Here is an 8,394-nt window from a genome sequence, read left to right as displayed (position 1 = left end):
AGATTTCAGAGAGGTTGAGTAACTTGCCCAAGGTTACATATTTGTTTATACAAGGTAGGGTAGTCTCCAGCATACTGGTTGTTTTAAAGGAACACAGTAGATTTAAAAATATCAATTAAATAACAGTTAAATTTAAATCATTTTTTTTTTTCTTTTTAAGATTTTATTTATTTATTTGACAGAGAGAGAGAGGTCACAAGCAGGCAGAGAGGCAGGCAGAGAGCGGGGGAAGCAGGCTCAACGCTGAGCGGAGAGCCCGATTCGGGGCTCGATCCCAGGACCCTGAGATCATGACCCGAACCGAAGGCAGAGGCTTAACCCACTGAGCCACCCAGGTGCCCCTAAATTTAAATCGTTTTAAATAGCAATACATTTTGCATAACAGAAGGAAAAAGAGGTTCTAATGGAGGTGAATAGGAGGTATTCAGAGGAAAAGGTAGTGACCTAAAGTAGCAACCCTGTCAAGATCCTGGTGTGGGGGCACCTGGGTGGCTCAGTGGGTTAAAGCCTCTGCCTTCGGCTCAGGTCATGATCTCAGGGTCTTGGGATTGAGTCCTGAGTGGGGCTCCCTGCTCAGGGGAGCCTGCTTCCTCCTCTCTCTCTCTGCCTGCCTCTCTGCCTACTTGTGATCTCTGTCTGTCAAATAAATAAATAAAATCTTAAAAAAAAAAAGAGAGATCCTGGTGTGACTTGATACACCTGGGTGGCTCAGTTGCCTTCAGCTCAGGTCCTGATCCCAGGGTCTGGGGATTGTGCCTGCATTGGGCTCCCTGCTCATTGGGGAGCCTGCTTCTCCCTCTGCCTCTGTGACACCCGCTACTTGTGCTCTCTTGGGCCTGCGATCTCTCTCTGTTAAATAAATAAAATCTTTTTTAAAAATCCTGGTGTGACTATAGGAGGAAGAGATGGGGATGTCCCTGTAGTTGCCATCAGGTTCCTGTCCCACATGCTGCCAGGGCTGAAGGTGCTTCTTGATGAGGTTGGGGCCTTAGCTCTCTGGCAGTTCCCAAGACACTGTGTTCTCTGTGCAGGGTAGCTCCTTCTTGATGCAGTATCCTGACAGTAAAGATAAATTTTCCAGGTCCTTTTGGGATTATTTTTGAAACTTGATTGATGTGCTCCCTATAGGAGGTTAGTTGGTGAGGATGGAGTTTCTGAGTCACTGAGATAAATTGCCATCCCTGATCTTGGCTTGTTGCACATTTTTTTTTTTTCCCCCAACCTTTGTGCATTGGGAAGGTGAATTCCCCTGGAATGAGTGTATCAGGATTTTTGTTCTTTTTCATTGTCTATACAGTTTATTTTGTCCAGGAACTCTACAGTTAGGTTTTATCAGCTTCTCTTATAGGAGAGAAAATAGAGTTGCAAAGATAGAAAGTGATTAAGAGTCTGTCCACAGTCACACAGCTTGTATGGCAAAGCTAGAGCTTGAACCTAGCTCTCCTGATTTTAGTTCAGTACTCTGCTGCTGTTTGAGACCTGGAGGGAACCTTGTCTTTGCTCTGACCTATGTAACATTGTCATCAGTTCTGTGAATTTTGCTGAATTAGAAGGTTTTTGGAGTCAAAAGCTACCTTTGAAATTCCTTAGAATCCAACCTCCTTGTATTGTAGTTGAGGATCCTGAGTGGACATGTGACTTAGGTTAAAGACAGCACTTGTTTGAGGGAAAACTCTGGGTTTTAAATCGAAGTCAGAATTTTAAGATATCCTAAAGGTCTTGAGCTGAATTGGACCAAATGAAAATTTTATCAGATATAGGTGTAAATTTTTTCAGAATATAAATTACACAGCTATGAAAAGGAGAACAGTGAGGTGTTTACAGTTTCTTCAACATTTCCATGTGTTTGAAAATTTCTGTAATAAAATGTTGGCAGGTGGCGGGGGAGGGAAAAAGCAGCTTAGGGGCCATTTGCATGAAAAAGACGTGTGGGGCGCATGGGTGGCTCCCATTCTTGGGTGTCTGCCTTAGGTTTGGGTCGTGATTCCGGAGTCCGGGGGTCGAGTCCCATGTCGGGCTCTCTGCTCTGCTTGGCCTGGCCGGAAGCCTGCTTCTCCCTCTCCCACTCCCCCTGCTTGTGTTCCTTCTCTCACTGTCTCTCTCTCTCTCTCTGTCAAATAAATAAATAAAATCTTAAAAAAAAAAAAAAAAGATGTGAAAACATGTATTAGGTAACCATGAACTCAGTGTGTGCTTCTGGTAGCTCGTAGAAAAGCAGCTTTTCTTTTAAGTTAAGAAGAGCTTCAATGTCTAGATCAAGAGAAGTAATAGTCACACTGAGCTCTGCTTGCCAGACCAGATCTGTGTAGCATCGGTGCCCAGTTCCGAGGGCCCATGCACCATGTTGCCAATCGACGCAGATGGTGTGGAATCTGGAGGCGTGGCTGGAGATTCATGGGGTTGATGTGGAAGAAAGGCAGGCATAGAGTAGCACTGTGGTGGTCTTCAGATCCTGGGAGAGGGGCGGGATTAGAGTAGTACTTTTATTTTTTTTTTTTAAAGATTTTATTTATTTATGAGAGAGAGCACTGGGGAGAGGAGCAGAGGGAGAGGGATAAGCAGACTCTGCACTGAGCATGGAGCATTGACCATGGAGCCCAGCGCTGGGCTTGATCTCACAACCCTGAGACCATGACCTGAGCGGAAATCAAGAGTCTGATGCTTAACCCACTGAGTCATCCAGGCGTCCCAAGAGTGGTACTTTTGAATGGAGAGCTTGGAGTGAGGTCAGAGGAAGAGAGTTAGAGGGAAGGAGATTCTGATCAGGCTTTCTCATGCCTGAGCTCCGCCAGCATGTTATGCCCCTTCAGCTTATCCACACCAGCACCATGTTCCTCTTTAGGGTTTGTAAATCCGAATTAGGGCTGCACTGACTTTAGTCTGTCTGTAGTTTGCCATCCTGTTTTGGACAAAGGCCAGAGCTTGACTGGCTTGCTGGGCCCTTTCCCATTTCTGTATTCTAGTCAGACCCAAGTTCTTGGAGTCCTTCAAGTGAGCCCATGCTTTCTCACAACTCTCTGAGGTGTACCTCTCACCTGGTTCCTGAGAGAGAGAACCAAGGACTAGCTCTTTCTACTGCCATTGTGCCTTGTGTATCTGTTTACCTTGTTTTATCAGCCGAATTTATGAAGGATGGCATCCTCTTCACTGTTTGTTTATGTATCTTGATTCTCCCACTAAACTGTGAGCTCCTTGAAAGTAGTTATTTTTGTCTTAATTATCTTTATGTGTCCATGTATTTATTTATGCCTTGTCTGACTAGTGTCCTAGAGAACTGGCATTTTCCATGGCACAAAGTATTGAGAGAATGTTGAGTAAATAATGACTTGCTTCAGAACTTTTTAGTAGTCAGTTTCTCCAACAGTAGATGTTTGTAACTAGAAGATTTTTTTGTTAGTGATGTTGCATGCAGGATTTCCTATAAAATGGCCTCCAAAATGTTTACCATTTTTAAGAGTCTGTGGTTTGATTTTTTTTTTTTTTCAAGTAATCTCTACACCCAACATGGGGCTTGAACTCACAATCCTGAGACCAAGAGTTGCATGCTCTATCAACTGAGCCAGCCAGGCGCCCCGTGGCTTGACTTTAAAGTAGTTTTTTCTCTACCGTATCTGTCAGGTAAGAGATGGCCCTTTATTTGTTTTCTTCGGTAGGTTTTAATTATGTGATCTCCTTGTAGATGTATAGGAAACTCAAGCTTCCTCTGTGGCTGTGGATGTGTAATTAGCTTTAGGCATGAGGTAGGTAGGCAGGGCTCCTGGAACTTTAAATCCTGTCCTGGGGAGTCCAAGTACAAGGACATCCTGGTGAGAGTTCTGGCCACCCAGACTGCAGCCTTCTTAATGCAGGGTTATTTCTGTAAAACGAGGGCAGCTGTGCTCCTGCCTGCCATGCCTAACAAATAATTATTTTAAATGAAAAAGTAGCAGGTATCTACAAATTAATGTGATTATAGCTGAGAATTTTATTTTTACAGCTGTAACTTAATACATACTGATTTAGAACTGGTGATAAATTTTGTGCGCTAAAAAAGATAGATTTTATATTAAATAACATGACAAGGGTGCCTGGGTGGCTCAGTGGGTTGAGCCTCTGCCTTCGGCTTGGGTCATGATCTCGGGGTCCTGGGATCAAGCCCCACATCTGGCTCTCTTCTCAGCAGGGAGCCTACTTCTCCCTCTCTCTCTGCCTGCCTCTCTGCCTACCTGTGATCTCTCTCTGTCAAATAAATAAATAAAATCTTTAAAAAAAATAAAAATAAAAAAATAAATAACATGACAGTACCTTCAAAATGAAAAAAAATTTGATCAAGAATATCAGCACTGATCCAAAGGACAGATAGATAAATCTAGAAGTTGTGCAGTATAGTTTTAGTGTTGTTACATTTTGTTCATATCTCGTGAAATATTTGTTGAGATGAAAACTACACATTCCTGATGAAGTTCTTGTGTGTGGTTGCACTGGGGACCATATGGAACAGTGGGCAGGGTATGGAGTTTGGATTCATGCTGCTGTCACTAAAGAATGCTGAGCCAGGGAGAGTGAGTTATATTCTCTGAGCCTCTGTCAATGCCTGTACGGGCTCTTGTGACGATTCATTGAACTTTACCAGGTACCGCACAGCTGGGACATGATGCCTGCCCCATGGGAGGAGCTCAAGGCCTTCAGTGCCTTTCCCTATTTTGGGCGCAGTGCATGAGTTTTGATGTTTTTAAGAAATATTACTTGAGAAATACATCTGACATACTTCATGGATTTATTGTAGTTTGAGGTTATTCTTAGTATTTATGGAGGCAGGATCCATACTGTTACTGTGAGAACTACTTTTTATTCTTCCCAAACCTTGACTTCTCTGGACTAGAGGTAGATTTTTTTTTTTTTTTTTTAAGATTTCATTTATTTGACAGAGAGAGACCAAAAGAGAAGGAACATAAGCTGCGGGTGTGGGAGTGGGAGAAGCAGGGTTCCTGCCGAGCAGGGAGCCTGATGTGGGGGTCAATCCCAGGACTCTGGGATCATGACCCTGGGATCACCCAGGCGCCCCTGGACTAGAGGTAGTGATGGGTGCTGATGACAGCTCTGAGCAGGACTGGGGAAGGAATAGTAGTAACTTTCACCACATTCCCTTTTCAACTTTCTTTTTCTTTTTAAAATTTTATTTATTTATTTGTTAGAGCCCAAGCAGGGGAAGTGGCAGGCAGAGGGAGAAGCAGGCTCCCCACAGAGCAGGGAGTGGGATGCGGGACTCAATCCCAGGACCCCAGGATCGTTGACCTGAGCTGAACACAGATGCCCAACTGACCCAGGCGTCCTTTTTTTTTTTTTTTTTTTTTTTTTCCTTCCTTTCATTTTCAGGCACTTGAAGTGCTATGAACTGTGCTGGTCCTTTCCCTCCTCTCTGTAATCTCTCTCATGCCCAGGGGACTCTAGAGGCTCTCTAGGCAGGGTTATCAATTCCTCCTTATTAACCAGATAGGGACCAAGATCTGGTGAATTAGCATCTGTTTATGAGGATCTTTGCCCTTAGATAGGGGTCATTTTAGAAAATTATGGAAGCTGGGCTCCTGGGTGGCTCAGTTAAGTGTCTGTCTTTGGCTCAGGTCATGATCCCATGGTTCTGGTATCGAGCCCTGCATCTGTCTCCCTGCTGAGCGGGGAGCCTGCTGCTCTTTCTTCCTCTGCCTGCTGCTCCTCCTGCTTATGCGCTTGCGCTCTCTCTCTGTCAAATGAATAAATAAAATCTTAAAAAAAAAATCATGAAAGCTTTTTTTGTTGTCTCAATGTTTGGTGGTTGCTGTTGAAATTTAGTAAGTAGGGGCCATGGAATTCTAGATTAAATGAAGTGTCGGTTCTGCAGAATCAAAATTTTTCCTGTGACCTGCCACAACTTTGGAATATCTTGTTGAATAATTTACGTAGATAGAAAAAAACTGTTTATGGCTGAGCCTAGAATCAATTCCATTTTACACAAAGAAGGCATTTTTAAGTGTAGTTCTGGTATAGATGGAATTTTCTAGGAATGCAGTTACTGTAGACATTGAGGAGAAATTGTTTTGTTTTCAGCTTTACCAAGGGTATTAGTCAGGGTTCTCCAGAGGAACAGACCAGTAGGATCTACACAAACACACACATGCAAGTAAGCACACAAAGAGAATTATTATGAGGAGTTGGCTCACATGATCATGGAAGCTGAATTAGTACCAGAATTTGTAGTCAGCAAGCTTGAGACCCAGGAGAGCCAATAATGCAAGTTCCAGTCTGAGTCTGAAGGCCTGAGAACCAGGAGAGCTAACTGATGGTGTAAATTCAAGTCTGAAAGTTGGTGGGACTGAGACCCAAGAAAAAACAGTTTTTCAGATGGAGTCCAAAGATGGGAAAAAACCAACATCCCAACTCAAGGAGTCAGGAATCCCTGTGAATTCAAATGTTTATCTCATTCAGAAACATTCTCATGAAAAAAACCTAAAAAACAAAACAAAACAGATCTTTAAAAAAAAAAAAAAAAGAAAGAAAGAAAAAGAAACATCCTCACACCCAGAGTAATTTAGCCAAATGTCTGTGTACTTCATGGCTCAGTCAAGTTGGCATATAAAATTAACCATCACACTAAGAGGGATTCATCCTTTAAGAAAAATACGTTGTTGCTAGCATGCATGATAGATGGCATGGGATCTGAGTTGCAGTACTACCAAATGCCCAAGTCAAGACTATCTGTAGTCAGATTCACAAGTGATTTAACTTAGAGGTGTGGATTTCTTACTGTTTTGTTCCTCAGATAGTCTTGCTTGAAAATTCACATATTGAAACTCACATCTATTTTATTACAATTTACTTTTATTTTTTATGTTTTAGTTGCCAGATTATGTAGATATTTTTAGAAAGTATCTGTGTGTATATAATAAATAGGTTAGCTTTGGATTCCACTTTAGTAGTAAAGTTGTGTTTACATATTTCTTGGAGAAAGGGAGCTTTGGGTCCAGTGTTGGTGAGGGTGAGTGAGTGGTCTAAGATCTAAGATCTCAAGCTGCCAGTGTCTTGGACCAGTGTGTTTCTTAGCATTTCTAAGCTTTTGGCTGTGCTGCTTGTCTTCTCTCTGATCTTTGCAAAACTGTATTCCTTCTCTTTATCTTACCAGGTATTTTATAATGTTTGGATCTACTTTCTTGAAGTCCTTGTTTTTTTGTTTTTTTTTTTTAAAGATTTTATTTATTTATTTGACAGAGAGAGATCACAAAGCAGGCAGAGAGGCAGGCAGAGAGAGAGGAGGAAGCAAGCTCCCTGCTGAGCAGAGAGCCCGATGCGGGGCTCGATCCCAGGACCCTGAGATCATGACCCGAGCCGAAGGCAGCAGCTTAACCCACTGAGCCACCCAGGCGCCCCGAAGTCCTTGTTTTGATGTTCATTAGATTTTTTTTTTTAAGATTTTATTTTTAAGTAATCTGTACACCTAACTTGGGGCTCGAACTCACAACCCTGACATCAGGAGTCACATGCTCTTCCAGCTGAGCAACCTAGGCTCCCAGGTGTTTTTTATTTTTGTTTTTGTAACCACTTTATTGAGATATAATTCATGTGCTGCACAATTCACCCATTTTAAAGTGTAAAATTCAGTGGTTTTCAGTATATTCACAACCATTATCACAATCTGATTCCAAATTTTTTTTTTTTTAAGATTTTATTTATTCATTTGACAGAGATCACAAGTAGGCAGAGAGGCAGGCAAAGAGAGAGGAAGGGAAGCAGGCTCCCTGCAGAGCAGAGAGCCCGATGTGAGGCTCGATCCCAGGACCCTGAGATCATGACCTGAGCCGAAGGCAGAGGCTTTAACCCACTGAGCCACGCAGGTGCTCCTGATTCCAAGTGTTTTATCCCAAAAAAGAAACCCTGTATCCATTAGCAGTCAGTATCCATTCTTGCTACCCTAATCTTTGACAACCTCTAATTTACTTTTGTCTCTTTGAGTTTGCATATTCTGGACAATTGGTATGACCGGAATCATACAATACATGATTCTTTGTGTCTGGTGTCTTTTATCTGGTATAATGTTTTCAGGGTTGTACTATGTATTGGTAGTTCATTTCTTTTTTATGCACAAATAATATTCCATTGGATGGATATAGCACATTTTGTTTATCCATTCATTGGTTGATAGATATTTGGAATTGAAACATTAAGTTACTTTGTATGCAGATGGTGTGTAAACAGAACTATGTGATAGTAATATGTATCCCATAAATAACAAATACATGTTGATAAGTAAAAATTTACAGGCTAACAATTCTGTGATAGTTTAATTTGGGAGCATTTTTTTTTCCCAAAGATTTTATTTATTTATTTGACAGATAGAGATCACAAGTAGGCGGAGAGGTAGGCAGAGAGAAAGGAGGGGAAGTA

At 42.0% G+C, this 8,394-nt stretch overlaps 1 protein-coding gene across 1 annotated transcript in view; it reads left to right on the top strand.

Annotated features, from left to right (window-relative positions):
* The first annotated feature begins 3,535 nt into the window (after positions 1-3,535).
* Positions 3,536-8,394, top strand: part of SPECC1L (sperm antigen with calponin homology and coiled-coil domains 1 like) — a 109,603-nt gene continuing 104,744 nt past the window's right edge. Inside the window, exon 1 of the mRNA XM_032876039.1 lies at positions 3,536-3,618. The gene's annotated coding sequence lies outside the window, so the exon portion shown is untranslated. The remainder of the gene's footprint in view (positions 3,619-8,394) is intronic.

Source organism: Lontra canadensis, unplaced genomic scaffold (genome assembly GCF_010015895.1).
Source record: "Lontra canadensis isolate GAN:19392208 unplaced genomic scaffold, GSC_riverotter_1.0 scaffold57, whole genome shotgun sequence".
Lineage (NCBI taxonomy): Eukaryota > Metazoa > Chordata > Mammalia > Carnivora > Mustelidae > Lontra > Lontra canadensis.
This window is presented reverse-complemented; position numbering and strand designations above follow the sequence as displayed.